Here is a 26,441-nt window from a genome sequence, read left to right as displayed (position 1 = left end):
TAAGAAGTCACACCTGAGTCCTAGGGAGAAAGAGCTTACCAGTTTCCCTTCGGCTCTTCCAAAAAAGAGAGTGGCCTTTCCACACAGACTTCTTCCATTACTTCAATTTCAGTCAATGTTGGGAACATTTCTGGCCTTGACCTAAGTTATTTCCACAAAAGCCATTGAAGAATGTCAGAAAACCAGTTAAGTACATCTCATCTTTGCTTCTGAAGAACTTCAGTACACAGACATCCTGGGTTTTCTTGTTAGTAAAATTAGAAAGTCTTTTCCTCATAGGATTACCCTGTGCATTAAATGAGGTAAGGTAAGAACACAGTCCAGAATCTGATACTTCTCTTCCTGCAGTTTTCATTCAGAGACTGACTCACACGACTGCCATCTTTAGTCTGGTAGTATGACTGATTTTTTTTTTTTTTTAAGATTTTATTTATTTATTTATTTATTCATTTGAGAAAGAGAGGGAACACAAGCTGCAGGGAGGGACATAGGAAGAATCAGACTCCTCTGAGCAGGAAGCCCAGGACCCTGAGATCACAACCTGAGCCAAAGGCATAGGCCCAACCAACTGAACCATCCATGTGCCCCTGAATGAACTTTTTGTTGTTGTTTCCAACTTGCTCTCCTCTCCCTCCTTGAACCCCTCTTTTCTTCATCAAAACAAAGTTTCTGTTTCTCTTTAAGTTTGTTTCTTTGTGCTTAATCACCAGTGAATAATATCTGTTGAAAGCTGATTGCATTGAGTGCTTTAGTATACTTTTTAAATATCACAAAGAGTAAAGAAACTCTCCCCATCTCTTTTAGTATGTTTGTTATTTTAAAGACTAATAGTTTTTTCAAGTGTATGTAAAATGAGTTCAATTTCTCTAAAATATGACAACAGTAGAACAGCCAATTCATATGGCCAGTGCTGAAAGCCTATGGTCTGACTCTTTGTAATTTATACTAATGTTTACAGTGGAATGTATGCCAAATTCTTAGTTTACTAAGAATTTTAGGAAATTTATATTAACATATGCTAATCCTCATGATAATGTAAATATTTGCTATTATTATCATCATCATTTACTCAATTGCACAATTTAAAATTTTAATGTAATGCAACTTCCCCCATGAACAAATAATTAATAATTAGAACTAGCATTCCAACATATACATATGTGAAATCGAAGTCCACCAGACTACACAGCCTCAATAATAAAGTCACAAAAGCTAAGTCCAAAGCTGTCTGCTCTTTCCATGAAACTTTTCTCAAGAATATAGAACAATAATGGGGGAGAATTCCAGAATCAATCTAAAAAGTAATGTCTCCCATCTTCCCGAGTGGCTGCTTTCACAACATATAGCTAATGGTGCCCATTACAGCAGCAGAGACAGAGAGAGCCAACAATAAATCTTTCTCTTTTACAGCTGGCTCTGGTTTAGGAAGATTTACTTTTATAACAACTGTGAAGACTTCTACCTTATCAACCTTACTCTTTTAATATGTTTCTCCCAAACCTTTTTTATAGTCTCTCATAGTAATGATAGGTCCTAAGGGTCAGAACTAGAAATACTTTCTTTGTAACTCTAAAAGTGTTTAGTTTTGACAAATTACTTTTTATTGTCTTAGTTCAGTTTTGGAGTGCCCTTCATTTCACTTTGAAAAGTTTTTACAACGTGTATTCTGGCATGTGAATTAAAGTGATTTCTAATTTTGCTTTTGACTATAAACCTCCAATTTCCTTATTGGCTCCATTGTTTACATCAGTACAAAACCCTTTCCTTGTAAGGTCTAAATTCATGGGTCCCATATCATCTAAATCTCTTAAATGGGTGAAAGACCAATTCTGATTTCAGATCTTGTGCTGGATCAAATTCTTTTCCCTTAGGTAAGTGTCACTTCATTGAGAGATAAAAGTCTATAAAAAAAAACACTCTGGGGGCGCCGGGGTGGCTCAGTGGGTTAAAGCCTCTGCCTTTGGCTCAGGTCATGATCCCAGGGTCCTGGGATCGAGCCCCGCATCAGGCTCTCTGCTCAGCAGGGAGTCTGCTTCCTCCTCTCTCTCTGCCTGCCTCTCTGCCTACTTGTGATTTCTGTCAAGTAAATAAATAAAATCTTAAAAAAAAAAAAACACTCTGCAAGGAAAAAGAGAGGCTTCTCAAAGTGGAAAGAGGACTTATGTGTCCTCTTTCTTACACATAAAACTAGAGCCTACTGCAGCATAGAAGAAGGAAAGCAAACTTTTACTGACTATAAAATATTTATGCTATGGATTGGGGACACCTTGTTGATCTAGTGTCTTAGAAAGATAACTGCAACATCCTTCTCAATGGGCCAGTTGAGTACAGACCTTATTTTTGCTAACAATAGCCAGTATATAAAATAGCCTTATATTTACTAACTGGAGCCTGCTCATGTTCAGAGTAAGCAAAGGTTTAGCATACCAACCATTACCTGATATTCAGGACTGAGCGATATAGTAAAAATAAACCATCAAGCCTATCCTAATATGTACCTTGAAACTCACCACCCACATACATTTTGACCCATAGCACCAGTAATAAGTGCAAAAGGTTATATTATAATCAAATTGCTTTATGTGGCCTATAGTCTTTAAATAACTTAGAGTACTTTAAATACTACTCTACTATTTTAACTACTTTAAATAGTACTAAAGAACAAATTTCTTATTACAAAGTACTATTTTTTTGGAGGGCATAGTACAAAGGAAGAAGATAGTCCCAAGGATACCTAAGCAAGACTTTAAGCATTAAAAACATGTAGCTGATTGTTTGCTAGTATGTATTTATTTTCCATTCTCTTAATTAAGAGGATAAAATCTTTTTGGATTTTTTTTATTAATAATATGTAAGAAGAGGGGCGCCTGGGTGACTCAGTGGGTTAAAGCCTCTGCTTTCGGGTCATGTCAGGATCCCGAGGTCCTGGAATCGAGCCCTGCATTGGGCTCTTTGCTCGGCGGGGAGCCTGCTTCCTTCTCTCTCTCTGCCTGCTTCTCTGCGTACTTGTTATCTCCGCCTGTCAAATAAATAAATAAAATCTTCAAAAAAAAAAAAATGTAAGAAGAGGTTAGAACCACCCAAGAGAAAATACTAGGAGATTCTAAACAATGCCTAATGAAAGGATTTATGCATTATGATTTTTATTATAACCAAGATAAAATAACACTGCAACCTCAAAATTTTTTAATATTAAAAATAAAAAATAAATACAGATTAAAATATAATAAATATTTATTTAGCTATTTAGTTATATATGTTGTATATTTTAGTGAGGGGGAAAGAGAGAGAGAGAGGGTGGGGGCAGGGGTCAGAGGGGGGAGCAAGACAGAGAGTCTTAAGAGATTCCATGCCTAACATGGAGCCCAACACAGGGCTCAATCTCAAACCCTGAAATCAAGAACTGAGCTGAAATAAATTCAGACACTTAACTGACTGAACCACACAGGTGACCCCAATAAATATTTTATTTAAATAAAATTATTCCGTCAGCCCATTTAATAAAACCCTCAATTTATAAATAGGATGTTTTTGCTAAATACAAGTTTGAAATATACTGGCTGTTTAAATTACTCTTTTTTCCAAAGTCCTCAACTATAAAAGTTAATGTAAATGCTTAAGAATTTAGCCTGACCCTTACTTTAGTGGATTACCTCCTGTTTACAAATCACTTTGAAGACCTAATTTGGTTAGTACTTCAGTTTATAATTGTACATATGAGTTTGGTGGTCAGTGTCCAATAGGAAGTCTTTCTAGGAACCACAGAGCAGAGAGAAAACAAAAAGATATCATGTTTCAGACAAAATTATTGGGGGAGATGACATTTATAGTCAGCAGCTTTTCTCAAAAGATGCTCACTTTGCCTGGCTCTACCACACACATTTATCTCTGAAGGCACTATCATTTTTATCAAATGTCCCCCTATACTATATCTATGCCATTCACAGATTCCATGAGTTAGGTTTCTCCTTATACCATCCACTTTCTTTACTTAGCAAACTCTGATACATCTGTCACAATTACTTCGATATAGTCCTCTGAGCTTCCTTCACAGAGTTAAAAATCCTCTTTTCTTTTTTTTTTTAATTGTGTTGTTTGTCACCACACAGTACATCATTAGTTTTTGATGTAGTGTTCCATGATTCATTGGTTGTGTATAACACCCAATGCTCCACGCAATACGTGCCCTCCTTAATGCACATCACAGGGCCAACCCATACTCCTCACACCCCCACCCCTCTAAAACCCCCAGTTTGTTTCCCAGAGTCCATAGTCTCTCATGGGTCATCTCTCCCTCCAATTTCCACCCCTTTCATTTTTCCCTTCCTTCTCCTAAAGTCCTCCATGCTATTCCTTATGTTCCACAAATAAGTGAAACCATATGATAATTGACTTTCTTTGCTTGACTTATTTCACTCAACATAATCTCCTCCAGTCCCATTCAAGTTGATGCAAAAGTTGGGTACTCATCCTTTCTGATGGCTGAGTAATATTCCATTTAAACATCCTCTTCTATATACTACCTCAATACTTTCTGAAATACCATTTAAGATACTTCAATAGTTATCAATTTAGTTTACCTCATTGTAATATCTGTTGTATTATAAACATGCATTTGGATGTTGTGACAGCATGATCTGTGACAGAAAAAAAAATCAGTTTTCTATAAACCAAGCCAACCTAAACATTTTACAGTTATTACTTCATTTAACCCTCACAACAAATGTACGATGTTAATAATATAAATTGCACTTAATAGATAAGGTGACAATCCAAGCAAGTTTAAATAAATTATCTAACTTTACACAATGCAAAACAGGGCTGACTGCAGCGCTTATACCCTTTACCCAATGGTGTCTTACAAAACTAACAACTAGCTCCTGCCACCACTGAGAAGGAAAAAAGGAAAAAAGAGGGAGGGAAAACCCTCTTCTCTAACATTTGCATATTCTCACCAGGTTTCCACTACCACCAATTTTAAGATACCAATAAGATGTCACTGTGTAGGGGCGCCTGGATGGCTCAGTGGGTTAAGCCTCTGCCTTCTGCTCAGGTCATGGTCTCAGGGTCCTGGGTTCGAGCCCCACATCGGGCTCTCTGCTGAGCAGAGAGCCTGCTTCCCGCTCTCTCTCTGCCTGACTCTCCGCCTACTTGTGATCTCTGTCTGTTAAGTAAATTAAAAAAAAAAAAAGATGGCACTGTGTATACATGGCTTTCAGAAGAGATGCTCACTGTTGGCTATCATGAGCCAGTACAAACTCGCTTCAGCATACCACAAGCTCACCACAGTGTTCTTTCCTTGTTCATATTTGTACTCTTTCTCCTCAAGATTTGTACTATGCCCAGAATGAAATAGGTGCTCAAAAAATACTTGTGGAAAAAAAATCCATTATACTTGTAAATTAACTAGAATGTGGTAAATATACACACATCTTGGTAAAATAATTTTCTGATTGTTTTACCTTTTTAATCTCTGAAAAGGGGTTGCTGATGGTTCATCATTTAACAGTATAAACAAATAACATCTTAAAATAAAATAAAGTAATATATATTCTAAGTTTTGTGATTATTTTAAAAAATTAAAGACTTTTTTCCTTTTGGTTCTGTGCATTCTGGTGAAATTAAATGAATACTTTCATAATTAATCAGATAGTTCAATAAATGCTGACTAACAATGTTCACATATTGGTTCAAACTTTCCTGTTCTTCATCTTTCTTCATATTATGGAAGTTTTGCCAATATATCCAAATACAGTAAATCCATCAAATGTCTGTATTACTTTCATCATAATTAAAATGCTTTCCATAATACCTAAGCCATTTAAGTAAATCTGTATGTCTATAAAGAGTGAGTTATACAGACCAAGCCCCTACTCTTAGGAACAAATACACTTTTTTAATTATTTTTTTTTATTTTTTTATAAACCTATAATTTATTTTTATCCCCAGGGGTACAGGTCTATGAATCACCAGGTTAACACACTTCACAGCACTCACCATAGCACATATCCTGCCCAATGTCCATAACCCCACCTCCTTCTGTAGAAACCCCTCCCCCCAGCAACCCTCAGTTTGTTTTTTGAGATTGAGTCTTTTATGGTTTGTCTCCCTCCCGATCCCATCTTCTTTCATTTTTTCTTTTCCTACCCCCTAAAACTCCCACATTGCATCTCCACTTCCTCATATCTGGGAGATCATATGATAGTTGTCTTTCACCAGTTGACTTATTTTGTTAAGCATAATACCCTCTAGTTCCATCCACATTGTCACAAATAGCAAGATTTCATTTCTTTCGGTGGCTGCATAGTAAGGAACAAATACATTTTTAACATCAGGGTAACTTCTATAATTATAGGTAAAAGCATCAGAAATTTATATGAAATTCTATTTAAACTTGTGACATTTTTAAAAACTATCTTTACTACTTAGGTATTTTAACAATTAATTTATCCATAACTAAGCCAAACAATAGTTTTTCATTAAACTGAAAATATCAACATACTTTTCTGCTTCTCCACTCTCCTATAAAAAATTAATTCTACCTTAGGAGTGTGAAGAACTACATATTTCCTTTTGTATTTTCCTTTGAAAAATTGGATGATGAGTTTTGAGACATATTTTAAAATGGAAAATGTTCAAAAAAAGCATTTGAAGTGTGGGAGAATTTTTTAATTCAAATTAGTTACCATATAGTGTAGTACTGATATAAGGAGTAGAATTTAGTGATTCATCACTTACATATAACCCCACTGCTCATCCCAGCAAGGGATTAAGCATTCTTTAATGCTTATCACCTATTTATCCCATCCCCCTGCCCACCTTACCTCCAGAAACCCTCAGTTTGTTCCCTATATTTAAGAGTCTCTTATGGTTTGCCTCTCTGTTTTCCTCTTATTTTATTTTTCCTTCCCTTCCCCTATCTTCATCTGTTTTGTTTCTAAATTCCATATATGAATAAAAGCATACGATATTTGTCTTTCTCTGACTCACTTATTTCACTTAGCATAATACACTCTTGTTCTATGTCATTGCAAATGGCAAGTTTTTTTGTTCTGTTTTGTTTTTTTGTTTTGTTTTGTTTTTTGAGATAGAGCACAAAGGGGAAGAGGCAGAGGGAGAAGGAGAAAGAGAATTCTAAGCAGTCTCCATGCCCAATGTAGAGCCCAATATAGGGCCTGATCTCATGACCCTGAGACTATAACTTGAGCTGAAATCAAGAGTCAGACACTTAACCGACTGAGCCACCCAGGGACCCCAAGATTTCATTGTTTTATTGCTGAGTAATATTCCATTGTATATATGTAACACTTCTTTTTCCATTCATCAGTCCATGGACATTGGGGCTCTTTCCAAAATTTGGTTACTGTTAATAATGCTGCTATAAACATTGAGGTGCACATGCCCCTTCAAATCAGCATTTTTGACAAATTGAGGATAAATATCTAGTAATGCATATGCTGGGTCATAGAGTAGTTCCATTTTTAACCTTCTGAGGGACCTCTATACTATTTTTCAGAGTGGCTGCACCAACTTACATTCCTACCAACAGTGCATAAGTGTTCCCCTTTCTCCACATCCTCACCAACATCTGTTTCCTGAGTTCTTAATTTTAGCCATTCTGACTGGTGTGAGGTGTCATCTCATTGTGGTTTTGATTTGTATTTCCCTGGTGCTGAATGATATTGAGAATTTTTTCATGTGTCTGTTAGCTTCTGGACATCTTCTTTGGAAAAGTCTCTATTCACTTCTCCCCATTTCTTAACTGGATCATGTAGTTTTGAGGTGTTGAGTTTGATAAGTTCTTTATAGATTTTGAATACTAGCCCTTTATTGGTAAGCTATTTGCAAATATCTTCTCCCATTCCATCAGTTAGTTGCCTTTTAGTTTTATTGACTATTTCCTTTGCTGTGCAGAAGTTATCTTGATGAAGTCCAAATAGTTCCTTTTTGGTTTGTTTCTCTTGACTCCAGAGTCAAATAAGAAGTTGCCTTGGCTGAGGTCAAAGACATTCATGCTTGTTTTCTCCTCTAAGATTTTCATGATTTCCTATCTTAAATTTAGGTTCTCCATCCATTTTTAATTTATTTTTGTGTATGGTGTAAGAAAGTGTTCCAGTTACATTCTTCCACATGTCACTGTCCAATTTTCCCATTACCATCTGTTGAAGATACTGTCTTTTTTCTAATGGATATTCTTTCCTGCTTTGTCAAAGATAAGTTGGCCATACAGTTGTGGGTCCATTTCTGGGTTCTCTATTTTGTTTCATGGATCTATGTGTCTATTTTTGTGCCAGTACCATCTGTCTTGATGATTATACTTTGCAATACAGCTTGAAGGATGGAATTGTGATTTCTTCACCTTTGCTTTTCTTTTTCAACATTACTTTGGCTATTCTGGGTATTTTGTTATCCCATATAAATTTTAGGATTGTTTGTTCTAGTTCTGTAGAAAATATTTTGATAGGGATTGCACTGAATGTGTAGATTTTGGGGGGTAGTATAGACATTTTAACAGTATTTGTTTTTCCAATCCAAGAGCATGAAATGCTTTTTCATTTCTTTGTGTCTTCTTTAACTTCTTTCATGAGTGTTTTATAGACAGATCTTTTACCTCTTTTGTTAGGCTTATTCCTAGCTATCTTGTGGCTTTTGGTGCAATTGTAAATGGAATCAAACCCTTGATTTCTCTTTCTGTTGCTTCATTATTGATGTATAGAAATGCAACAGATTTCTGTACATTGATTTTTTATCCTCCAGTTTTGCTGAATTTATGTATCAGTTCTAGAAATTTTCTGGTGGAGTCTTCTGGGTTTTTTCAGATAAACTATGTCATCTGTGAAGAGCAAAGTTTGACTTCTTCTTTGACAATTTAGATGCTTTTATTTATTTAGTTTTTGTTTTTGTTTTTGTTTTCTGATTGCTGAGGCTGGTACTTCCAGTACTATATTGAACAATGGTGGTGAGAGTGGACATCTCTGTCATGTTCCTGACCTTAGGAGAAAAGGTCTCAGTTTTTCCCCACTGAGATTGGTATTCACTGTGGGTCTTTCATATATAGCTTTTATGATATTGAGGTACGCTCCTTCTATCTCTACTTTCTTGGGGGTTTTTATCAAGAAAGTTTGCTGTATTTTGTCAAATATTTTTTCTACATATATTTAAAGGATCATATGGTTTTTAGCCTTTCTTTTATTAATATGGTGTATCAAGTTGATTGATTTGTGGATATTGAACCACCCTCGCATCCTAGGAATAAATCCCACTTAATCATGGTGAATAATCCTTTTAGTGTTCTGCTGGATTCAATTAGCTAGTTCTTGTTGAGAATTTTTGTATCCATGTTCATCAGGGATATTAGTCTGTTATTCTCCTTTTCAGTGGGGTCTTTGTATGGTTTTGGGATTAAGTTAATGCTGGTCTCATTGAATAAGTTTGGAAATATTCCTCCATTTCTATTTTTTGAACAGCTTCAAAAGAATGGGTATTAATTCTTTTTTAAATGTGTGGTAGAATTCACCTGGAAAGCCATCCAGCCCCAGACTCTTGTTTTCTTGGGGGTCTTTTGATTACTGATTCAACTTCTTTTCTGGTCATGGGTCTGTTCAGGTATTCTATTTCTTCCTGTTTCAATTTTGGTAGTTTATATGTTTCTAGGAATTTATTTCTTACAGATTGCCCAATTTGTTTGTGTATCATTGCTTATAATAATCTCTTATTGTTTGTGTTTCTGTGGTGTTGGTTGTGATCTCTCCTCTTTTATTCTTGTTTTGTTTATTTGGGTCCTTTCTCTTTCCTTTTTGGTAAGTCTGGTTAGGGGGTTATCAAATTTGTTAATTCTTTCAAAGAATCAACTCATAGTTTCATTGATCTGTTCTACTGGTTTTTTGTTTTGTTTCATTTTTTTGTTTTATTTTGTTTTACTTCTATGTCATAGATTTCTGCTCTAATATTAATTATTTCCCTTCTTCTGCTGGTTTGTTTATTTTTTCTAATTTATTTATTTTCAGAAAAACAGTATTCGTTATTTTTTCACCACACCCAGTGCTCCATGCAAGCCGTGCCCTCTATAATACCCACCACCTGTTTTAGGCTTTACTTGCTATCTTTTCATCCGACCTCGTTTAGGTGTAAGATTATCTATTTGAAACCTTCTTTAGGTGTAAGTTTAGGTTGTTTGAGAATTTTCTTGCTTCTTGAAGAAGGCCTGCATCGCTACACAATTCCTTCTTATGACTGCCTTTGCTGCATCCCAAAGATTTTGAACGGCTACGCTTTCATTTTCATTTGCTTTCATGTTTTTTTTTTTTCTTTAATTTTCTGGTTAAACCAGTCATCTAAACATGGGAGAATTTTCAATGTCAAATATATTTCTTTCCTGAAATTGGATTATTATCCTTTTAATTCCTTTGTCTTTTATTCTTTTATTTTCCTTTAATGTTAATTCTTTGGCCTAAAACTTATATTTTGATTCTTTTAAGACATTCCTCAACACCCATTAGTACAAATCCTAAGGTGTTAATGACTAATAAATGCAAACCCAAAAATATGCCTTTCTCTTAATCTAAGGGAATAATCTAGTAGCACAAGGAAATCAATTGCCTTTACTGAGTTGGATGGGCTTGATCTGAATGCAGTATTTTTAAAATTTTATTTATTTTATTTTATTTATTTGTCATAGAGATGGAGCACAAGAAGGGGGAGCAGCAGGCAGAGGGAGCAGCAGACTCCCCACTGAGCAGGGAGCCCAATGCAAAACTTAATTCCAGGACCCTGGGATCATGGCCTGACCAAAGGCCATCACTTAACCAACTGAGCCACCCACGCATCCTACAATCTGACTGCAGTATTAAGTGAAGTCACAATTTATGGTATAAGCAAGATACTGACATAAGAAAAAAACAAGTAAAATGATGGAAAAGATGACCTGGTAAACCTCTTCCTAGACTAAGCTGTAGGATCCCATGGAATGACACTATAATTACATGGAAAGTAATTGTCATATATTTGCCAAGAAATTACATGGTTGACAGTACTCTTTGAAAATTGTTCTGCATTTCTACTGCCAACAGCTATGTTAGCAGAAAATGAAATTAGAAACAACCACAGGAGGTGTTTTCTTCTCATTTAGAAAACTATTTCATTTAGGAAGTAAAATTTAATTTACAAGTAAATATTATAAAACTAAAAATAAAATGTAATGAATTAGAAATGTCTCTAAAAGTTATTGTTATTTGGTATAATGTTGGCTTTGTGGAGGGAAAAAAGTCATTTACTACATGTCAAGCTATTCATATATTCTATTTTGCAAGTGCCGGTACTATAAAGCCATCTTTTCCAAGCTATTCCTTACTAACAAATGAATATGTTAGATTCTAAGAGGCACAGATAGGAATTTTAACACCTTTCCCAAATATTATAAAAGCCTTCTTTTACAAATTCTAAGAGCTAATACTATAAGATAAGAACAGTTTATTTTGAAATTAGTAAATGAGTGGTTTTATATTCTTGCATTGCTGTGGACCTCTTAGAAACCAAAAGCACCAGCTAAAACTTTAAGACAGCTTACAAATAATCATTTCCCCCCCAAACTGCTGAAACCATTAGTTGGGAAAAAAAAAAGTTATTAATCATACAAACTCAGTGTAAATAAAGTGTACTTAAACTGATTTCTTACTAAGTATATCCAGTCCCTTTGTAAACTTTACCACCACTCTAATCTTATTTACGTGACAAAATTTAAATCAAAGAGTTACATTTAAACATGTTCTCAACAACTTACTTCAAGTTATATAATGAATTATTTTCTCTAGCCAGTGCATTGAGTTAATAATAACTTATCATGGGGCGCCTGGGTAGCTCAGTGGGTTAAGCTGCTGCCTTCGGCTCAGGTCATGATCTCAGGGTCCTAGGATCGAGTCCCGCATCGGGCTCTCTGCTCAGCAGGGGGCCTGCTTCCCTTCCTTTCTCTTTGCCTGCCTCTCTGTCTACTTGTGATCTCTCTCTGTCAAATAAATAAATAAAATCTTTAAAAATAATAATAATAACTTATCATGCTACCTACATATGAGCATGTTTCCTTTGTTGGTTAAGTCAAAATATATGTCAACCAAATAAGATATTTAGTGTCAGAGAAATCAGGTTCTTCTCATTTTTGACTTTATATTTCATTCAGGAGATTAATTTTATGGCCAAAGTTAAGACAAAATGCTCTGTACCATGATACAAAAAAGCAGTGTATAAAGTATTATTTATAGTAGCTAACATTTTTAAAAGAAAACAGATATAAAGAGGATTATATGTAGAAAAATTTACCTCCACATACATAACATACCTGAAGATATAATAAGAAATTAATAATTCTGATTATTTCTTGAAAGGATTACTCAGTAGCTGGGACACAAGAGTGAGAGAGACACTTAAATTCCATGAAAAAAATTTTTTACAACTTTTTAAATTTTATCCATGTCCATAAATTATTTACTCCAAAATAAATTTAAACTAGAAAGCAAATAAATGTGGTCTTCTCTTTAGTGAAAGAACTACAGAACTGGGATCAAAGACTCAAAATTAGAAGATTATAGGACTACAAGAGAGAAGAAAATCATCCTTTGGATTCTAAAGAAAATCAGCATTTTCTAAGGAAAGTCTCAGTTTGCCAAGTACCATTAAAAAAAAAGCAACAACAAATTTTCTGAGGGTGCATAAGCAATTTGAAAAATAAATTCTTTGAAAGAGAAAGTGTCATCTACGTCCATAAAAATGAATATGGGACATAAAAAGGATAAGTAGCAAATGTTTAACTTAGGAAAAGGAAGATACTGGGTACAAGATGGCTACATAGGAAGATCCTGAACTCATTGCCTCACATGGATACAAGTATACAACTACATATGGAATTTCTTCCTCTGAAAAAGAACAGAAAACTGGATGAACACAGTCTCTACAACAAAGGACAAAAAGGTGACCATCAGGATGGGTAGGAGAGACAGAGACACTATCTCATCAAAATTCTCAACCCCAGGCATGACAATCCACCAGCAAGAGGGAATCTAAAAATAGAGAACTCTTCCCTAAGATGTGAGAAGCTTGTGATCCACATCAGGAACCCTTTAGATGCTGCACAAGAGAGATGGGCCCCTAACCACTGGGCTTTGAAAACCAATAGAACTTATATCCAAGAACGATGGAACTGTATGGGATGAAAAACCTGCTCTTAAATGGCTCACAAAAAAGCTCACTCACCCAGAAACCCAGTCCAAAACAAAAACAAAAGCAATAACACCAATGTGAAATGCCCTAGACCATATGTGGAAGAGACTCACTTATTAATCTTAAAGCCTATACTGGGGGGTAGGGTGGGGGAAAGGTAGCAAACTGTTGGGATTTTCTCTAAGTGACAGACACCCTGGCATGTACCATATTTTCAACCTCAGTCTACCTTTCTAAGATTAATTCTGGCAAGCACAATTTTGGAATCATTCCTCTAAACTGCTTAAAGCAGGTGGGCATGCCAGCTGAGAAATCCACTCACACCCACAGTGCAAATCCCTTATAGCTGAGACTGGCAACAGTCCAGCCCACCTTCAACAATGCGTCACAGCTGGGCTGGGCATAAGTCCTGCCCACCCCACACTGCAGCACATCACAGCTAACCTGGTGCAGACCCACCCACTCCTGCACTATAGTGTAGCTGCATGGTATAGGATCGCCAATACCAGCCCTGCCTATCCTTGTGTCACAGGCATGGCCCCACCACAGTAACCACACAGGAGATGCCTCTTGAACACCTAGCTTTGGTAGTCAGATGGGATTGGACTTCTGGGCTCCATGTGACATCTACACAAGGCCACTGTTTCAAGACTGGGAGAGGCAGTTGATTTGCTTAATACATAGAAACAAACAGAGAGAGGCAAAATGAGGAAACAGGAATACAACCAAAATAAAAGAACAAAATACATCAGAAAAAGACATTAATGAAATGGAAATAATCATCTACCTGATAAAGAGTCAAAGCAATGGTCATAAAGATGCACACTGGACTTGAAAAAAGATTAATACAATGAAGTCCTCAACAAAGAGATAGGAAATGTGTGAAAGTTTCAAAGAGCAGTAACAGAGCTAAAGAGCACAATAGCCAAACTAAAAAATATACTAGAGGAATTCAACAGCAGACTATATAAAGCTATAAGTTGGATCAGCAAGCTGGAAGACAAAGCAATAGAACTCATTTAGACAGAGCAAAAGAAAGAAAAGAGAATTTAAAATAAAACAAATAAAAAACAAAAAACCCTTGAAGGACTTTTGGGAAAACATCGAGTATATGCAACATTTGCATAATGGGAGTCCCAGAAGAAAAGAGAAAAAGGCCAGAGAACTTATTTGAAGAAATAATGGATGAAAACATTCTTAATGTGGAGAAGGAAACAGACATACAGGTCCAGGAATCCCAGAGAGTTCCAATAAGATAACCCAAAGAAATTCACACCAAAAGACAATATAATTAAAGTGATAAAAATTAAGAGTAGCAAGAGAAAAATGACTTATTACATACAAGGGAAAACCCATAAGGCTAAAGGCAAGTTTCTCAATAGAAACTTTGCAAGACAGAAGAGAATGGCATGACATATTCAAATTGCTGAAAGGCAAAACTTCCAACCAGGAATTCTCTATCTGACAAGGTTATCATTTAAAATTGAAGAACACACTGAGTGTTCCAGATAAGCAAATACTAAAGTAGCTCTTCACCACTAAACTGTTTCTTCAAGAAATGTTAAAGGAGCTTCTCTAAACTGAAAATAAATAGTATTAAGAATAAGGAAACATACACAAGTAAAAAATCTCACTGGAAAAGGGAAATATATAGTAAAGCAATTGATCAATAAATAAAGCAAGTATTAAAGTTAAAAGGCAAAATAGTAATATTAACTAAAACTACAGTAATTAGTTAAGGGGTGCATAAAACAAAAAGGTGAAAATGTGACATCAAAACATAAAACATAGTAAGAGGAGAAAAATGTAAAGTTTTGCAATGTGTTCAAAATTAAATTTCTATCACTCAAAATAGACTGATATTTACATAAGAAATTATATATGAACTCCACAGTAATCACAAAGCAAAAACTTATAGTAAATTCACACAAAAAATTAGAAGGGAACCTAAACACAGCACTAAGGAAATTCTCATGATTAATTTAGAGTAATAGAATTACTAGAATTCCTGCAGATTTTGTGCACTTAGAGATACCCCTTTGACAATCTAAAAGTACAGAGCTATAGTGAAAGGAGTGTCCACCAGCTACATGGAGGTTGAGAGACAAGAGAGAACTATGTGGAAAGGAAGGAAAATTTTTCACAATAGTTTTGAGGTTAAAAAAATTGACCTAACTATGGTGTGAAACAAAAAACAAAGGGAGAGGAACATATTTCAAAAACATATATGGTCTCTATATCCCGTTGCAAAGCATATGAGAACTTGGAATAGAGAAGTGAGTTACTTTGAATTTATCCTTTGACATTTAAATTACACTTCTTTGGTGTTACACAGTCTCAGTAAGGGTCTTTCTGTGTGAATTACAAACAGAAAATGATTTGCGTGATTATTTTCCCAGTCCTCCCGAGGGTAATACACATCATAATCCATGCTAGATGCATAGGAAAATAAAGTTAACTCACACATAAAAATGGAGGCTTGAGTGCATTAACTGGGACTTAGTTCCCTCAAGAAATCACAGTTAAGAATGCTCTAGAGTGAATCAAAAGTTTTACAGGATAACTTCACAGAAATCAAGGGTAAAAGTACAGCCAGGCTTTTGGAATCTGACATTTCCTGATAAAAGCAGCAGATTTATCATGTTTTAACTAGGCTTATTTCAAAGAGTCAGTGCCATGAAGCAAAAACTAGCTACTGGGGCTCACCTGGGAGAGGAGCTGTTAATAAGATCATTGTGAGCTAGCCAATGTCACAGAAAGTAAAAAAAATAGTGTGTGTGTGCATGTGTGTTTGAGGGGGCTGGCTTCCCCTCAGTCATTTGTTGTTGATTTACACAATTTGGGAGAGGCAGATGTAAGTTAGTTAAGTTAAATACAAAAGTGGTTAATAAAAAATTATTTTGGAGTTACTTTTTCTATAGGACAAAAATCACTTGCATCTCTTTTGGACAACATATATACAACTTAACGTGCATATTCACAGAGTCTGTACCTAATAAATAGTTAATGGACAAATACATATCCCTAGAGAATTAAAGAATTCTCAGTTGGTAGTGTTAGCCCATACTTCAACATGATCTTGAAAAACAGGTCATTGTTACATATCTTTGTAACACCATTGATACATTGACTCAGCATTTCAGAAGATGACCCTCTAGTTTGTTATCCTAACCCCGAAATATGAACCAAAGTCATCATATATCATTGCAACCATGTTTATTGCAGTTTATCTCTAAAAATTAAACTGTCCTTGTTCACTTGACCCAAAACAAAGAAGAAGAAGAAGAAGGCCCACCTCATGGAGATCCAGGTGAATGGAGACATAGTGGCTGAGAAGCTGGACTGGGCACACAAGAGCCTGGAGAAGCACGTACCTATGAGCCCAGTGTCTGGACAGAATGAGGTGATCGTTTTTATCAGTGTCATCATTGTCATCAAGGGCAAATCCTACAAAGGGGTAACCAGCTCCTGGCACACCAAGAGACTACCCCACAAGATGCTCCGGGGGCTGCATAAGATTGCCTGTATTGGGGCATGACATTCTACTCCATGGCTTTCTCTGTGGCTCAGGCTGGACAGAAAGACTACCATGGTCACACTGAGATCAACAAGATCTACAAGATTGGCCAGGGACATCTCATCAAGGATGGCAAAGTAAGCAAGAACAATGCTTCCATTGATTATGATCTTTCTGGTGAGAGCATCAACCCTCTGGGTGGCTTAGTCCACTATGGTGAAGTGAACAATGCCTTTGTCATGCTGAAAGGCTATATGGTGGGAACCAAGAAGCAATAGCTTACATTCTGCAAGTCCTTGCTGGTACAGACCAAATGGTAGGCTCTGGAGAAGGCTGACCTCAAGTTCATCAACACCACTTCCAAATTTAAATGTGGCTGATTCCAGACTGCGGAGAAGAAGAAAGAACGCATAGAACCACTTAAGAAAGACCAAATTGCTTAATGTCAGGAGCAGATTCTCTAGTGGAAAAACAAAACAATTACATACTTTGCCAATATTTCTTTGTCTATAGCTTTTCATTTTCTTCATAGTACCTTTCAAATAGAAACATTTTTAAATTTTGATGATTTTTATTGATTATGGCTTTGATTGTGGTATCTCAGAAATCTTTACTTTACACAAGATTACAAAGATTTTCCCTTATGACTTCCTCTAGAACTTTTATAACATAAGGTTTTATATTTATGCCCATAATCTCTTTTGAGCTACTTTTTAACCCATGATGCCCATGATTACACATCAAAGGTAAGATTTTTTGCATATTTATATGCAATTTTTGCACACTTTATTTTTTAAACTGTCATCTCCCCCCAGGATTGTTTTTCACCTTTGTCAGAAATCAACTGTACATGTATGCATAGACCTCTTTCTGAGCTCTCTATTCTGTTCCATTGATGCATTCCTCTATATTACCATACTCTCTTGATTACTGAGCTTTATCATAAGCCTTGAAATCGAATAGTATATCTTATTGTTATCTTTTTGAAGCATTTGTTGTTTTGTCCATTTTTCTTATTCTTACAGCTATTTTTATATTGTCTGAATATTTTTTTGAATATTTTTAATTCCAGTAAAATTAATGTAAATTGTTATATTAGTCTCAGATATACAAGGTAGTGATTCGATGGCTTTATACATTACTTACTGTTGTCTGAGTACTTTTTATGATTCAATTTTTCTCCTTTGTTGGTTAATAATATAAAAACCTTCCAATATACTTCTTCCTAGTCTTTTTTGCTATTGTTTTCATGCATTATACTTATATACATTTTATACTAATACATTATTTTGTGTGTAAACAATTAACTTTTTAACAGCTTTACCAACTATAATTCAGATTTTATAAGATTCACTCCTTTAAAATGTCCAGTTCAATATATTTAGTGTATTCACAGGATTGCTCATTATCATTACAATAGAGCTTTAAAACACTTTAGTTCCCTCCAAAGGAAACTCATACCCATTAGCTGTCCCACCCCTATTCTGAGCCCTAAGCAAGTCATTTTCTGTCTCTATGGCGTCACCACATTAAATTTCATATAAATGTAATTTATATTTATATATTTATATAATTTGACAGAAAGATCAAGAGAACACAAGGAGAGAGAACAGTAAAGAGAGAGGGAGAAGCAGCATCCCCACTAAGCAGAGACCCCAATGCAGGGCTCTATTCCAGAACCCTGAGATCATGACCTGAGCCAAAGGCAGACGCTTAACCAACTGAGCCACCCAGGTGCTGCAAGGGTCTGGACTTTATTTGTGGGAAGCTTCTAACTTACTATGCTAATCTATTCACCTATTTTAGGTCTCTTCATTTTTTTTTTAAGATTTTATTGATTTATTTATTTGTTAGAGAGAGAGAGGTGGAGGGAGCAGTAGACAGAGGGAGAAGCAGGTTCCCCACTGAGCAGGGAGCCTGATGTGGGACTTGATCACAGGATTCTGGGATCATGACCTGAGCCAAAGGCAGACGCTTAACTGACTGAGCCACCCAGGCATTCCAGGTCTCTTCATATTTTTAATCAAGGGAAGAATGGGGAATAAATATTCAATTATATGGTCTTTTAAAATTACCTACATAGGGTGCCTAGGTGGCTCAGTGGGTTAAGCCTCTGCCTTTGGCTCAGGTCCTGATGTCAGGGTACTGAGATCAAATCCCACATCAGGCTCTCTGCTCAGCAGGGATTCTGCTTCCCCCTCTCTCTCTACCTGCCTCTCTGCCTACTTGTGATCTCTCTCTGACAAATAAATAAATTAAATCTTTTTTAAAAATAAAATAAAATTACCTACACAATTCCCTCTTTAAAAAGACAGTATTTTAAAATTTTTTTTAATTTAAATCAATTAACATATACTCTATTATTAGTTTACAGAGGTAGAATTCAGTGATTCGTCAATGGCATACAACACTCACTGCTCATTACTTCAACTGCCTTCCTTAATGCCCGTCAGCCAGTTACCCCATCCCCATACCTACCTCCCCTCCAGCAACCCTCAGTTTTTTCCCTTTAGTTAAGAGTCTCTTATGGTGTGCCTCCCTCTCTATTTTCCTCTTATTTTATTTTTCCTTCCCTTGCCTTGTCATCTGTTTTGGTTCTTAAATTCCGCATATGAGTGAAATCATATGGTATCTGTCTTTCTCTGCCTGACTCACTTTGCTTAGCATGATACCCTTAGCTCAGCCTTAAAAAGGAAGAGAATTCTGAGACATGTTGTAATATGTATGAGGCTCAAGGACACTATGCTAAGTGAAATAATTCAGTCACTAAAAAATAATACTGCATGATTCAACTAATAGGAGGTATCTAGTCAAACTCAGAAAAACAGAAAGTAGAATGTTGGTTTTCAGGGGCATGAGATGGGTGAGTAATGGGTTATTGTTTAATAAGTACAGTTTCAGTTTTTCATGATGAAAAAGTTCTAGAAGTTGTACATTGTGGATATATTTAACACTGCTGAATTATATACTAAAATGGTTAAGATGATAAGTTTATGGTATGCATATTTTACCACAATTTTAAAAATTTTGAAGACTTACTACATCCTTCATGATCTTACCGTTTCTCTCTCCGACTTCACTTCTAGCCTTCTCTGGGACTATTCCCTGAACCCTATATGCCAGCACTGATCAGTTACCTGCCATTTAGCAAACTCTCTCCTTGCTCTCTGCCCTAACTCCCGATAGGTAACTTTGACTTGGCAAGCCCACTTTTTGTTTAATCTGTTTTAGAAACTGATTTCTTTTTTTAAATTTTTTAAAATTTTAGTTCCAGTATAGTTAACAAACAGTGTTATATTAGTTTCAGGTATTCAGTATACTGATTCAACAATTCCATACATCATTCAATGCTTATCATGACAAGTGTACTCCTTAATCTCCATCACCTATTACATCCATCAACAACTTCCACATGCCCTACAATTCACCCATTTAAACTGTATAATTCAATGCACTTTTGTATAATCACAGGTAAGTGTAACTATCATCATAGTCAATTTTAGAACATTTCCATCGCCCCAAAGTGAAACCTTTTACCCTTCAGTTATCACTCTCCCATCTCAGAATCCTCCTAACCCAGTATAAGGCAACCACTAATCTACTTTCTGGCCCTATAGATTTGCCTATTCTGGATATTTTATATCAGTGCAATCATGTAAGGTATGTCTTTGGTTACTGGCTTCCTGGGGTACATCCATACCATGGAATATTTAGCCATAAAAAGGAATGAAGTATTGATACATACTACAACAAGGATGAACCTTGAAAGCCTACTTATATTTCATTCAAAAGATTTGAAGTCTCTTTCCCTAAAAAGCATTCCTTGACAGCCCCCAAGTGACTTCCTCCCCCAAATCCTACTTACCTCTATTTTAATCTTTAAGTAGCCAGGTGTCCCCACTAGACTTGAATATTTTTTGACAACTATAAAATATTATACAAATCTATGTGAACATACTATTTTATCCACTTTTTTTCTGCCTTTCCTCACAAGAATGCATTAATTTAAAAACAAACAAATCAAGATTAGTGTTTCTCAATACTGACTTCACAATAAAATGACGTAGAGAGATCTAAAAAATTCAATACCTGTGGGTGTCTGGGTGGCTCAGATGATTAAGCATCTGCCTTTGCCTCAGGTCATGATCCCAGGGTTCTAGGATAGAGCCGTGCGTCGGTCTCTCTGCTCAGTGCGGAGCCTGTTTCTCCCTCTCCCTCTACTCTTCCCTCTGCTTGTGCTCTCTTGCTTTTTCTGTCAAATAAATAAGTAATTTTTTTAAAAATTCAATACCTGTGCCCCAACTCAGGTCAATTACATCACAATCTCCAGAAGGAGGTCTGTGAACTGAGACCTCAGTATTGTTTTAAAATTTCCCAGCTGATCCACAGCCAGGATCAAAAATTACTAATTTAGACATAGAAAAGCCTTAGTCACCTTCTCCTTCAATATGTTGTATGTATAAATTAGTAGAAGTGTACTAATTAGATCATGACTTATAGCACTTATTTCTCTATGATGACTTTAAAACAAAAACTTTTTATAAGATAGCAAATATAACTTTGTGCAGAACTGTATAAAACACATCGATTTTTCTGGATACTTTTAACTTTTTCACTTTAAAGCAGAAATCTCTACCAAATAGTTAAATACCCACAAATCAATGATTCTGTTGCCCCTCAAAATAGAACACTTGCATATATTTCAACTGTTAATATTTGTTGTATCTTCTTTTTGTACACCTATTAAAGTTTATACACCTACTTGAGTGTGAGAAGTCAGACTAACTGTATTCTTTAAAAGTCCTTAATGCCATTAATCAGCGGTATCTTTAGGCTTTTTTTCTCCTTGAATATTTTATTTTTTATTTTTTAAGTAAGTTCTGGGCCCAACATGGGGCTTGAGATCAAGAGTCTCATGCTTTACTGACTGAGCCAGCCAGGCACCCTATAAGTGGTATCTTTGGACTGTTAAAATTTCTGTCAGGTATGATAATGAATACAGACTACATTCAAAAGATCTTTCCCTGGTTCTTCCATGTTTAGAAAGGGACAAGCAAAGAAGGCAAAATTTTAACAGCTTCTTGGATGTTTCTGATAGGTTTTACCCAGTTGACAACTTTTTGCCAAGAATTTATCTTCAGTTTTCTAGACTAACTTGTATGTTTCACATTATGAAATTTGAATACCAAGATAAACTTTGATACTGAAAGTCAAATCTCTTAAAACATCTCTGACAAATACAGTTGAAGATTTTAAGGGAGGGAAAAGAGTGATTTCTATATATCCTATATATTAAAATACAACAAAATGATATTTTATTCTTATAATAATAGAGACTCCATAGGTTAAGAACTGGTTAAATACCCAGAAGGTGACAGAGAAAAGGAGTAACACACATATACTCAATTTTGTTAATGAATTTAAAGAAGAAAAATTGAAAACACAGACAGGAAGATATTTTTAATAGTAACGTCTATAAGATTCAATCTTTAAAATGAATGATGTTTATGACCACACATTGACATTTTCTTATAATAAAAAGACATATTTATGATCATAGTAGAGATTCTCCTTCTACCTTAAGAAAAAATAAAATTACCCCCTAATGACGTACAATATAATCTTTAGACCTGGGGCACATTATGTCAAAAAAATATTTTCCCTATGATTTCAAATGATAAACATTCACAAAAGCCTAATCTTACTTGGTACTAGTTATATGGAGTGCCCTTGGGCATGAACATTGTACTGTTGGAGTCTCTTTCCATCTTTCTTCATCTGCTTTAGCATTTGTTAAAAAAACTTATATGAGTTAATTTACACAAAATGTACCAATTTTAGGTAAATGAAAATTGAGTCTCCTCTGCCTGCCTGTCCTTGAAATGTCCGTTATGAAGTTTTCCAAATCACTTCCGATGAAAGACATATAATGATGTTTACATCTCCTCTGAACTTTCTCTTTTATTTTAGTCCTTACCATGCTGTCATATATTTTTTACCTCAACAGCTACATAGCAAAATTTAGAATGATCCAAAATTTGACATTTCTCCTTTTTCCTAACCTGTATACCTTTCCAAATAGCTAATGTTACAGACCTCAGTCACATTATGCATCCCAAGTGATGCAGAGCTAGGCTCTAAACAGGTGGACACATCTGTTCCAGTCCATCAGACTTGACTTACACTGACTGCGTTCTGTAATCATTATGGTTTTTATCCCAAATTACAGTGTCAATCTGTTCAGAATTAATATGTATTACTCCATCGCTTGTTACAAAATTTTCAGTTTATTTATTGGACCAAATCCTGCCCTAATCACTTAGGCACAATTCCCACTGAAAACCTAAAAGAGAAAATGTGTATCCAGAGGTTATGTTTTCATTGCATGTCAAAAGATATTTTTGCATAAGTGGATGTTATTGCAATTCCCAATGAATGCTCTTTCTGTGTCAATAGTGAAAACTATTTAAAATTTTAGTGTGCTGGTTTGGATCATTTTTAATCACTTCTTCCAACACATGTTGTATCCCAGTGTGGATGTTCACATAATGGAGAGGGGGTTGACAAGTTATTTTCTTCACATAGAATGTAGCTTATATTTTTAATACTTGAGAAATTATAGTTTTAATTCCCTTTTCCCTTTGTGTTGGGTAGTTTTTGAAGACCAGGAGTCCTTGAAGCTACGGCTCTGTTTTATTATAATGTAATGAATCATTTCACTATGATTTTATTTCTATTTCCTCATCTGTTTTCCCTGAAGCTAACTAAAAACATGGATTTTATTGAAGAGGAAAAAAGTTATTAATTTGTAATTATAATGTAAAGGTTAATCTGGCCAGCGCCCTCCAAATGACTTTCCTACCAGCTGGTTATTTTATTCTATTTTTTTTTTTCTCTCCTGGTGGATAATGGAGAAAGGTAAGTCTCAGAAGGTGATGAAAATTAAATGCAAAATCTTAAAAAATAAATGGGTCAGAAATCTAATGGAAGAAAAAGACTAAATGATACACTAAAATATTAATATATCGTTTAAGTTTCCAAAGCTATGGAAAATGAAAAAAAAAAAAACAACCCAATAGCAACAACTAGTGTATGCGATTTAAAAACAAAGACAAATGCACTGCCCTTCCTGTCCAAGGTCAGGCGAAGCAGGTAGAGGTGATTATATTACCATGTTTCTAATCAGAACCTCCACTTACCCTATGCCTACCATAGGATATGAAATGGCAATAGTGCCTATGTCAGTACAAATCCCATTGACTGGATGCATCTTACATGAGGAAGTTATAACCCAAGTTTAAACAAGATCAGGGGGTGCCTGGGTTGCTTAGTTGGTTAAGCATCTGCCTTCAGCTCAGGTCATGATCCCAGAGTCCTGGGATCCCAAGTCCCGTATCCAGCTCCCTGCTCGGCGGGGAGCCCACTTCTCCTTCTGTCTCCCACTCGCCCTGCTTGTGCTCTCTCTCTCTCTGTCTCTCTGACAAATAAATAAATAAAATCCTTTAAAAATATATTGAAATTAAAAAATAAAATGAACAAGATTGGAAAAGGATGATCAGAATTCCACCAAAGGAAGAGAGAGGAAAGAGGGAGGGAGGAAAGAGGCAGGGACCAAAGGGAAGAAAGAGAGAGAGAGGAAGGAAGGAAGGAAGGAAGGTAGGAAGGAAGGAAGGAAAAAAGGAAAGCCCTCATTTCTGTGCCTCCTTTGATTTCTCCTTGGTTGTAGCAGACAACATAAAGGGAAAGTTATCCTCAGGTTTTACCAATAGAATGCCAGACTCTGCCCCATAACCTGCCTCATAATCTGTCATGGTAACCATGGAAGGCCTGCCCAAATTATTTGGACAAATTGCTTTGCAATTATTAGATATGTTATGAGAAAGCATGAACAGCTTGACCAGCAAATTTTCAATTTATCTTCCCCCTCAGGCAAGACTAAAACTTAAAAATAAAACTCCAGAGACACTGACATTCTTCTCATCCTATAACACATACCGGTAGAGAATAAAAAGAAGGGAAAAAAGGACATGAATATTTGAAAAGGCCTTTTGAATCTTGCAGGCATAAAGTAGAAGTATATATCATTCTCACAGACCCAGAGTCCATGCAGATACACATTGAAAGACACGCTTTGTACCATCATCCTCTGCTGATATGTCAGAGGAAAAGCATTCATTCTCACCTTTTCAGGGTGTCTGTCATTAGGTACATTAATATGGATGAACCTCCACAAAATCAAAAGGCAGTAAGAGAGGTGAGCTTAAAGGGATAAAGGCTTTAAACTGCATTTAAGTTGGACTTCAATTGAAGACTAAACTTTGGGTTTCTATAATTACTTTCCCTCTCTACATGCCCACGAAGAAAGAGAAAATTACTAATTAGATATGCTCTCAAGTCCATTTGTCAGCATTTCACTAAACATTCCTCAAGTTCTCCTACAAATGAAGGCATTGACTGATGCTGACATGAATTGAACAAGATTTCTTTTTTTCTGTCAAAACACCCCTTATTTTGATATATCACACTTGAAAATAGAACACAAAAGTATTTGCTTTTCCAACTCGTTCTATAACTAAAAATCATGTTAACTCAAAATCAGTTGGGTCGCAAGCCAAATATATTTTAACATAAAAATGCTTATCAAAAAGTCAGTGATAAGCACAGCTATTTCTATAACATTAAATATTCAAAATAAGCTTCAGTTCATTCATATCCTATTTATGCACACAATTCAACATTTAAGGCATAACTGAATTAAATTATTTTATATATAATATCATTTGGGAGAAAAAGTTAGTCATTAAAATGTTAATATTTTCTTTAATATCTAGGCAATGAATTTGGTACATAAGGAAAATGAGAGAATAATATTGTTGAAAGGGAAACAGAGCATAATTTGAGATTTTATTCTAATTTTTCCTTACACATCAACCAAGTTACTACTGGAATTTGTAAGGTCAAATTGTTTTTTGTCTTATCACACTGTAATAGAACTCAAATTTACTAAAAATAAACAAACAAATAAATAAATAATAAGAAATTTGTTTCTTTTTGCTAATTTCTGAATCTAGGAAATAGATTGTCAAGTGGATAGATTGTATTTAATATTTAATATAATGCCTCAGTATTTATTTTGAAGTTTCAGGCTAAAAAAGAAATGAGGTTATTTTAAAGTCTGATCTCAATAGCTAATTTTAACAAGAATCATGGCATTACCCAGAAATGTCTAGTAAATTATAGTATTTCTATACTTGTATCTGACATACTGCAAATTGAACAGATATAAGATATTCAATCTCTCCATATACTGGATTAGTGGTTTTAGAGTATCTTGTCTGGATCGAATGCAAAATTTTAGATCAGTTTTAGACAGTTTCTCTTGACTTTTAAATATTTTATAAAAAGGGGCAACTGAGTGGCTCAGTCATTGTTAAGTTTCAGCTCAGGTCATGATCTCATGGTCATGAGATTGAGCCCCATGTGGGGCTCCACGCTCAGCATGGAGTCTGCTTAAGGTTCTCTTTCTCCCTCTCCTGTAACCCCTCCACCCACTCATGTGCTCTCTCTTTCTCCTTTCTCTATCTCTAATAAATCTTTTTAAAACTTTTTCATAAAGAAAATGTGTTATTAACTCAATGTAGGGAATCTTTTCACCATGTATATGTATGCCAAATTATCAAGTTGTATACCTTATTTTACAATTTAATTGGTCAAT

The 26,441-nt window shown here is 35.4% G+C and overlaps 1 pseudogene; it reads left to right on the top strand.

Moving 5' to 3' along the window:
• Positions 1-17,169, top strand: part of LOC122894510 — a 43,109-nt pseudogene extending 25,940 nt beyond the window's left edge.
• The last annotated feature ends 9,272 nt before the right edge of the window (positions 17,170-26,441 follow it).

This window comes from Neovison vison, chromosome 13 (genome assembly GCF_020171115.1).
Source record: "Neovison vison isolate M4711 chromosome 13, ASM_NN_V1, whole genome shotgun sequence".
Taxonomy (NCBI): Eukaryota; Metazoa; Chordata; class Mammalia; order Carnivora; family Mustelidae; genus Neogale; species Neogale vison.
The sequence above is the reverse complement of the archived record's forward strand: the minus strand, read 5'-3'. Positions and strand labels throughout refer to the sequence as shown.